Source organism: Lathyrus oleraceus, chromosome 7, assembly GCF_024323335.1.
Source record: "Lathyrus oleraceus cultivar Zhongwan6 chromosome 7, CAAS_Psat_ZW6_1.0, whole genome shotgun sequence".
In the NCBI taxonomy this organism is placed as follows: domain Eukaryota; kingdom Viridiplantae; phylum Streptophyta; class Magnoliopsida; order Fabales; family Fabaceae; genus Lathyrus; species Lathyrus oleraceus.
Genome location: NC_066585.1, coordinates 331,048,088 through 331,058,172, shown reverse-complemented (window position 1 = coordinate 331,058,172; position 10,085 = coordinate 331,048,088).

Below are 10,085 nucleotides of genomic sequence, written 5' to 3'. Positions count from 1 at the left end.
CAACGTCTTCTTTTTCAATATGATCGCGAAGGAAATGATGTCTAATCTCTATGTGTTTAGTGCGTGAGTGTAAAACAGGGTTTTTAGTAAGGTTTATGGCACTAGTGTTGTCACATTTGATAGGAATACGCTTGAGTTGAATGTTGAAGTCTTGTAGTTGCTGCTTAAGCCATAAAATCTGAGCGCAACAACTACCGGCTGCAACGTATTCGGCCTCTGCAGTTGACAAAGCCACAGAAACTTGCTTTTTGCTGTGCCAACTGACCAAGGAGTTTGAAAATAGGTGACACGTACCACTTGTAATTTTCCTATCTGATTTGCAGCCAGCAAAATCAGAATCGGAGTACCCTACTAGGCTACAATCACTTCCTTTAGAATACCAAAGCCCATATTTAGATGTTCCATGAAGATATCTAAATATGCGCTTCACCGCTTTTAGGTGCGATTCTTTAGGATTTGATTGATAGCGTGCACACATGCAAACACTAAACATGATGTCAGGTCTAGAAGCAGAAAGATACAAGAGAGATCCAATCATACCTCTGAATCTTTTGACATCTACACACTTACCGTGCTCATCCTTTTCTAGATTTCCGTTGGTAGGCATTGGAGTGTCGATTGATTTTGAGTCATTCATTCCAAAGCGCTTGAGTAGTTCTCTGCAGTATTTTGTTTGACATACTGCAGTACCTTCATCAAGTTGCTTTATTTGCAGTCCTAGGAAGTAGTTTAGCTCCCCCATTAGACTCATCTCAAATTCACCCTGCATAACCTTAGAAAATTCTTCGACCAAGTGTATGTTAGTTGAACCAAATATGATGTCGTCGACATAAACTTGAACTAAAAGAATGTGCTTCCCTTTGTGTTTAATAAAGAGAGTATTGTCCACTTTACCTCTTGAATATCCATGATCAATTAGGAATTTGCTAAGCCTTTCATACCAAACCCGAGGGGCTTGTTTAAGACCATACAAAGCTCTTTTTAATTTGTAAACATGATCTGGATTTTCAGCATTTTCAAAACCGGGAGGTTGTGAAACATATACTTCTTCATTTATGACACCATTAAGAAAGGCACTCTTTACGTCCATTTGGTAAAGCTTAAAATCCTTAGAACACGCATAGGCAAGCAAAAGACGTATAGCTTCGAGGCGAGCAACTGGAGCATAAGTTTCCTCATAGTCTATGCCCTCCTCTTGGTTATATCCTTGTGCTACTAAGCGTGCCTTGTTCCTAGTAATCACTCCGTTTTCGTCAAGCTTGTTTCTAAAAACCCACTTAGTGCCTATGATATGATGATCTCGCGGACGAGGGACAAGTTCCCAAACGTCATTTCTTTTAAATTGATTAAGCTCTTCTTGCATGGCCATTAGCCAAAATTCATCAATCAAGGCCTCTTTGGCATTTTTAGGTTCTACTTGTGAAACAAACGCGAAGTGAGAACAAAAGTTACTTATCTTAGACCGGGTCATTACTCCCTTTGAAATGTCTCCCAAAATGTTGTCGATGGGATGGTCTTTTGAGGATCTCCAAGCTGTTGGAAGATCATTCACTTCAGCTGTCTTTTCTTCCTCAATTTCTTCATGACTTGTATCTTCCTCCTTCTCATGGGCAGCTGTTTTGGACTGATCAATTTCCTCAACAGCTTCCTTGAGTATGTCTTCTGTAGATACACCTGCGTCATCAAAAGAAATACCTTTTCCGACATTTTTCGGATAAGACTCATCAAAAGAAACATGAACCGACTCTTCAACAGTAAGTAAACGCTTATTATACACTCTATATGCTTTACTTGACATTGAGTAACCAAGAAAAATACCTTCATCCGCTTTTGCATCAAACTTCCCAATGTTTTCCTTACCGTTATTCAAAACAAAACATTTACAACCGAATACGTGAAGATGTGACAAGTTTGGTTTTCTTCCTTTCAAAAGTTCATAAGGAGTTTTGTTCAAAATAGGGCGAATTAAGATTCTGTTTAGGACATAACAGGCTGTGCTAACAGCATCAGCCCAAAAGTATTTTGGTAATCCACCCTCATTAAGCATTGTTCTTGCCAACTCCTCTAAAACACGATTTTTACGCTCCACAACGCCATTTTGTTGTGGAGTGCGAGGGGCTGAAAAGTTATGCTCAATGCCATACTTGTCACAAAACTTCTCAAAGTGATAATTTTGAAACTCACCACCATGATCGCTACGAATTGTAACTATTTTGGAATTCATTTTGTTTTGGGACAGATTTGCAAAATTTTTAAAAGCAGAAAAAGTTTCATCTTTGCTATGAAGGAATATAGTCCAAGTGAATCTAGAGTAGTCATCAACTATTACAAAGCCATAGTAGTTTCCACCTAGGCTCTTTGTCCTAGAAGGTCCAAAGAGGTCCATATGGAGAAGCTCAAGGGGTCGTGAAGTTGAAATTACATTTTTAGATTTAAAAGACACCCTTGTTTGCTTTCCCATTTGGCACGCGTCACATAGGTGGTCTTTTGAAAATTTTATTTTTGGTAGACCAACTACTAGATCCTTAGATACAACCTTGTTTAGCAAATCGAAGTTAACATGAGCTAAACGTCTATGCCAAAGCCAAGAATCATCATTCAAGGTGACTAGACATTTAGTATTTGTTAACGGTACATCAAACAAGTCAAGCCTATAGATGTTGTTTACTCTTACACCCTTAAACACAATGTTTTGTTCAGCATGTTCAATTATGCAGCAAGTTTTTGTAAACGAAACTTTATAGCCCATGTCGCATAGTTGACTTATGCTTAACAAATTGTGTTTAAGTCCCTCAACTAAATGGACATTTGAAATAGTAGTGGTGGAGGGATTACCTACACTACCTTTGCCGAGTATAGCTCCTTTGTTGTTGTCTCCATAAGTAACATATCCCTTTTTCTTTGCCTTGAAATCTATAAAAAGCGATATGTCACCGGTCATGTGCCTTGAGCAGCCGCTGTTAAGAAACCACCTTCTATCTACGGAGGCAAGGCACTCATCCTACAACATCAAAAGAGAGAAGTTGGTCCCCAATTTTCATTGGGTCCAAGAGGGTAAGTGTTAACATGGTTGCCTTTTGGCTTCCATTGATAAATACCTTTAGGGACTAGGAATCTCCTAAATTTGCATTTCTCAATGGTATGGCCAGCATGACAACAATAATGACATAAACCATGATGATGTGTTTGTTGTTTCTTGTTCATTGAATCCTTTAAAATAAAAGATTATTTTGCATATGGAGGATTCAATGACTTCTTAAACAACTTGGGGTCAACGGCATAAGTAATTTTAGGTTGTAGCGCTTTCTCTAGTTTGACCTTAAGAGTGTTTACCTCTTTTTGCCAAACATAACAAGCGTCACAATACCTAACTCTACTACATCCGTCAATGTTAGTAGTTTTTGAATTTTCTGCAATACTAGTTTTCAATGCTTCTAAATCAATTTCAGCTTTGTTTACTTTACCTTCCAAAAAAGAGAAGATATGTTTGTCGGAAGCAAGTCGTTTAAAAGCATCTACAGCTTCGTTATGCAGTTTTTCAAAAGCTATTTTTAATTCCGAAAAAGACATAGAGGAGAAGTTATTGAAATAGGCTTGTTTTACCTTTTTGTCATTGCTTTTCTTCTTGTGGTAGGACTGAATTTTTGTGTGAGCCATAAGGCACAGATTTGCAGCTTCATCATCATCACTTGAGCTTTGTGTGCTTGATGAATCACTATCACTTTCCCATGCAATATACGCTCTTCTTTGCTTGCTGTACCCTTTTGGTGAGTCTTTTCTTTGGTCCTTATACTTCATAGGGCAGTCCGTTTTAAAGTGTCCGGATTTACCACAATTAAAGCATGATCCTCTTCCTCTACTCTTCTTGTTTTCTTCTTGTTTCGAATTTATGGATTGTCTTCGAAACTTCATGAGATTTTTGTCGGAATGCTTGACTCCATTCTTTCGAATGAATCTATTGTATCTCCTTACAAACAGTCCCATTTCCTCATCATCCGAGTCTTTGTCACTACTTGAATCATTGTCGCTTTGCTCTTTTCGTGAGGACTTAGAGCTAGAAGCCACAAGAGCTATTGGCTTCTTCTCTCCCTCTTTGTCTCTTTTCTTCTCCTTTTCCTTCTTACTTTTATTCTCATATTTTTCAAGACTTTCCAAAGCTTGCTGATGTTCTTCCAGCTTTCCAAACAGTGTTGTAATCGTAAGTCTTGTAAGATCGTTGGCTTCCTTGATTGCTGTAACTTTAGGTTGCCACTCCCTGCTTAGACACCTGAGAATTTTATTAGTAGCAATTTCATTGGAAATAGGTTTTCCAAGAGCATTCAATCGGTTAGTTAGATGGGTGAATCTCTTTTGCATGTCGGAGATGGATTCTCCTTGTTTCATGCGAAAGAGTTCAAACTCTTGATTGAGTGTGTTAATGCGGGACTGTTTTACTTCAGTAGTACCCTCATGGGCAACTTCTAAAGCGTCCCACATTTCTTTAGCTGTCGTGCAATGTGATACTCGATAATACTCATCAACACCAAGTGCTGAAATTAACATGTTTCGAGCTCTCCAATCACACGACCACTTTTTTTCATCTTTCTCATTCCAATCATCTTCTGGTTTAGGTACTATGGCGCCAGCCGCATTAGTCATTGTAATTTGAAACGGACCGTTTTCAATGGCAGCCCATACTAACCTATCCACAGAATTTATATGAACTCGCATGCAGTCTTTCCAGTAGCCATAGTTTTCACCGTTGAAAATAGGCGCTCTATTATACGCCCCCTTTGGTTCAGAATCCATACTGTTACAGGCAGCCACAGAGCACCAGCGAACCGGCGCTCTGATACCACTTGTTAGACGGTGTGGCTAGTGATCGAGAGGGGGGTGAATAGATCACCTCTTTAAAATTAACGGATTTAACGTTTAATCAGAGTTTTCAAAAACAGCGGAAAAAGCAGTCCCGAATCGACTTCCGTCTATTCTGAACTGCTACTAGAAAGCCGGACACGCAAGTACAGTTGCTGGATTTTAATGAGAATGACAGAAATAATACACACAGAATTTTAACAGATTGAATGCGCTTATCCTCAAATACTATTTCCAATGAACACAATCAAGTTAACCGTTTTGTCAAACAGTTGGTGTGTGAGTGTTTGATGATAAACAGCAATGGTGTATGACTAAAGGTTTTATTATCACTGCTGTCCAGAAATATGATCAATCGCCACACACTAACAGAAATTGCAAAACAGTTTTGAAACGTAAAGAAGATTAAGGTAAGAGTACGATACGCAGAGATTTGTTAAGGAAGTTCCCCACGTCGTCCTCGCGTGTGGGTACGTCTCCCTCTCAATTTCAAATGAAATTGAGAACTTTTGATTATCAATTATTGCCGAATCCGTTGATACAAGGTTTTGATACAAAGACAGAATTTCTAAACTCCAAGAACCTCTTCTTGTATAAACCTTCACTTGATCTGAGCTCGATCAAGATTTTCCTGCACAAAGTTGCAAACAATTCACCGGTTCCACGACCTGCTTGCGAAATCCCCCGATCTCCAAACGCAACGCTGCGGCTGAATCTGTTCTGCAAATGTGACTCCCAAACCCTCAAGAACACACCATTTCTTGAAGGACAAACCAGTAGGTTTTTCCTAGAAACCCCCTTCAATCTTCGACTCAGCTAGATCCTCGATCGTTCCACTGCAACCCACAGCTAGATCCTTGATCGTACCACTGAACGTTATCTCAATGCTTCTTTAATCCAAAGAACAAGAATTGTTATGTGTAAATGTTCTTGAAGAAGAGTGATTGAGAAGATGAAGAAGATGAAGTCTCTTTCAGGTTTCTATGTGCTCACAAAACAATTGCTCCAACATTGCTTTTGATCTGTGTTCAATTGTTTTCCCTCAATGAATTCGTGTTGACCACCTGCTGTTGAAACCTGTATTTATATCCTTCAAGAAACAGTTGCTGTTATGACTTAAAACAACTCTGTGTATTGATACATAGAAGTGTGTATCGATGCATACTGTAAGTTGTATAAATTTTTGGTGAAATTAATTAATCATGTATCGATGCAGGAATCGTGTGTATCGATGCATGTGAATTTTACACTAATATGTATCGATGCCCAATGCGTATGTATCGATGCACAGGCTGACTCAAGTAGTCATGTATCGATGCAGGTGTCGTGTGTATCGATGCACAGAGTTTTTGGCCTTCCATGTATTGATGCATGGTTCGTATGTATCGATGCATACTGAACAAGAATTGTTTTGTGATTAATCACAGGCTACATGTATCGATGCAAAGGGTCATGTATTGATACATACTGACATAAAATGCATTTTAATTGTTATTTTAAAGGAAATTTTCAATGTAGGCTTATATGTGTGGTTATGCAACAATAGAATGGGATGAATTACAAAGTAAGAACACAAATATATCATGTAATGCAATGCACAACCAATTTGGATGATGATCACACAATTTGCTATCATTAAAAGTTAATTCAAGTTAAAGAATTCTTTCACAGGTCTCTTTTGACCCGATTCCTATGTCTTATGTTGAATTGTATCCATCATTAGTTCTCAAGAACCTTTTGCAATCGAGAAATCCTCCGCAAATTCCTGAACCACTTCCATGGTGGTACAAGCCAGAGCTTCACTTTGCCTTTCACCAAGGGGCTCTTGGCCATGATATTGAGAACTGTTACCCCCTGAAGTACGAAGTCCATAAGTTGAACAAAAGTGGGATGGTGTCCTTTGAGGACCGTGCACCTAATGTCAAAGCTAACCCACTACCTGCTCATGGTAACCCTTCTATTAATATGGTAGATGATTGTCCTAGGGAGTTCAAAGTATATGATATCCATTTCATTAGAAGGTCCTTGGTGATAATGCACAAGGATATCTGTATGGTGAGTGATTGTGAGCATGACCATGATGGTTGTGCAATTTGCAGTGTCAATCCCCGAGGTTGTATGGTTGTGAAGAGAGACATCTAGAGGTTGATTGATGGGGGTATGATCCAGATTCTTCAGTCCCGTCACTTAGGTGAAGATGTGAATGTTATAGTTCCAGTATTTAAGACACCAGAGAGAGTGGCGATTTAATTTGACAGCAGTAGTAGTAATAGTGTCAGCAATAGATTGGTACCGCCGTTGGTAATACGGTTAGCGGGTCCAGTCCCGTATGCATCCGATAAGGATGTCCCGTACCAGTATAATGCGACTATGTTAGAGAATGGTCAAGAGGTTCATTTGCCTACGACCATTTCTGTTGTGAGCATTGCTGATGTTACGAAGGTGACCCGTAACGGTCGTGTTTTTGGGTCGGTGTTCCCAAAGAATGTAGAAGATGTATCTGCCAGTAAGAGAGTTGAAATGCCTGCAATTGATTCGATTAGCGCTCCAAAGTGTCAGTTTGATGAATCCAGCGGTTTGGAGCCTAATGATGATGATGAGGTACTCCGCTTAATCAAAAAGAGCAAGTTTAATATGATGGAGCAGCTGCTCCAAACTCCCTCAAAAATTGCAGTGTTGTCTCTACTAATGAATTCTGAAGCGCATAGAGAAGCATTGCAAAAAGTATTGGAGCAAGCTTATGTTAAGCATGATGTTATGGTTGATCAGTTTGATCATATTATGGCTAACATCACTTCCTACAAAAATCTGAGCTTTCGTGATGAAGAACTTCCTGAGGAAGGTAGAAATCACAATCTAGCGTTGCACATTTCAATGAACTGCAGGGAGCATGCTCTGTCAAACGTGTTGGTTGATATCGGTTCTTCATGGAATGTTCTTCCCAAATCAACTCTTTCCAGATTATCGTATCAAGGAGCTCCAATGAGGTATAATGGTGTGATTGTCAAGGCATTTGATGGTTCTTGCAAGACTATGATTGGTGAAGTGGACCTTTTTGTGAAGATAGGTCCGAGTGATTTCCAAATTACTTTCCAAGTAATGGATATCCACCCGGCCTATAGCTGCTTGTTAGGAAGGCCATGGATACATGAGGCATGAGCCGTTACGTCAACACTACGTCAGAAATTGAAGTTTGTCAAGAATGCAAAGCTTGTTATCATCAATGGGGAGAAGGCTTTGTTGGTAAGCCACCTCTCGTCTTTCTCTTATGTAGAATCTGGGGATGAGGTTGGAACTCCGTCCCAAGCTCTATATATTGCTGAGCAAAAGAGAGTTGGGGCACCCATGTCCTCCTTCAAAGATGCTTAGAAGATTGTTGAAGACGATATTTCTGATTAATGGGGACGGATGGTGGAAGTCACCAAGAACAAGAGCAGAGTTGGTTTGGGTTTCGAACAAGGTTCATCTGAGATTAGAGCTGAAGATGTGCAACCCAGTTTCTGTAGCGGAGGGTTCATTCATGGTAATGAACAACACTTAGTTGTCGTGATCGAGGGTGATGAAGATGAAGACTACACCAATTTTGTGATGCGTGGAAAAGCTTGCAACAATTGGACTGCTGTGATGTCCCTGTTATTATGCATCATTCTAAGTAATTTCTTTTATTGTTTTTAAAAATCCTTCTCCTATGCCTAAGGGAGAAGTGAACATTGTTAGGCATTCTCAAATTTGATCATTAATAAAATTCAATTCTATTCATCCACGTCTACGATGTTTTATTTTTACTTTTTTCCTTTTTCTGAAAAAATGGTAATCACAAAAAACATAATTAAAATATAATTTCTCCATCTGCATAATATTTGATCACCAATTCACTTCTCTAAAATCAAAATATCAAATCATTATGCAGGTTGGTTTCAAATCCATTAAATACAATGGTCATACTCCTTCTTCAAACTTTGAATTCCCTGTGCTTGAGGCTGGGGAAGGAAGTGATGAAGAAGTATATGATGAATTGTCTCGTCTACTTGAGCACAAGGAAAAAGCCATTGAGCCATTCGAAGAGCAGATTGAGTTAGTCAACTTGGATTTCAAAGATGATGTGAAGGAAGTCAAGATTGGGTCTCGACTGCATCCAGAAGTGAAGAAGGGATTGATTGATCTCCTCCGAAAGTATTCAGATGTGTTTTCCTGGTCCTATCAAGACATGCCTGGGTTGGATTCTGAGATTATGGAGCATAGATTGTCGTTGAAGCCAGAATCCCGCCAGTCAAGCAGAAGTTGAGGAGGACTCATCCTGATATGGCAGTAAAGATCAAAGAAGAAGTGCAAAAACAAATTGATGTTGGTTTCCTTGTTACTACTGAGTATCCGCAATGGGTGGCCAACATTGTGCCTGTTCCAAAGAAAGATGGAAAAGTCCGCATGTGTGTTGATTATAGAGATTTAAATAAAGCTAGTCCGAAAGATAATTTCCCTCTGCCACACATTGATATGTTGGTTGACAATACAACTAAATTCAAAGTCTTTTCGTTTATGGATGGATTTTCCTGATATAATCAGATCAAAACGGCACCTGAGGATATGGAGAAAACCATATTCATTACACCCTGGGGAACATTCTGTTATAGAGTGATGCCTTCCGGTTTAAAGAATGCTGGTGCAACTTACCAGAGAGAAATGACTACTCTTTTCATGATATGATGCATAAAGATATCGAAGTCTATGTTGATGATATGATTGCCAAATCCATTTATGAAGAGGGACATGTTGAACATTTGTTGAAGTTATTCCAGCGTTTGAGGAAGTACAAACTCCCCTTGAATCCCAATAAGTGTACTTTTGGTGTTCGTTCTGGTAAGTTGTTGGGCTTTATTGTCAGTGAGAAGGGCATTGAAGTTGATCCTGCCAAGGTCAAAGCAATACAAGAGATGCTTGCACCCAAAACTGAGAAGCAAGTCAGAGGTTTTCTCGGCCGCTTGAATTATATCTCGAGATTCATTTTGCATATGGCTGCCACATGTGCGCCTATATTCAAGCTTCTCCGAAAATATCAGTCTTGTGATTGGACCGAAGACTGTCAAAAAGCTTTTGATAGTATCAAAGAGTATCTGCTTGAGTCTCCGATTTTGTCTCTGCCTATGGAAGGAAGACCTTTGACCATGTATTTGACTGTGCTTGAAGAGAGTATGGGTTGTGCTCTTGGTCAGCAAGATAAGGCTGGAAATAAA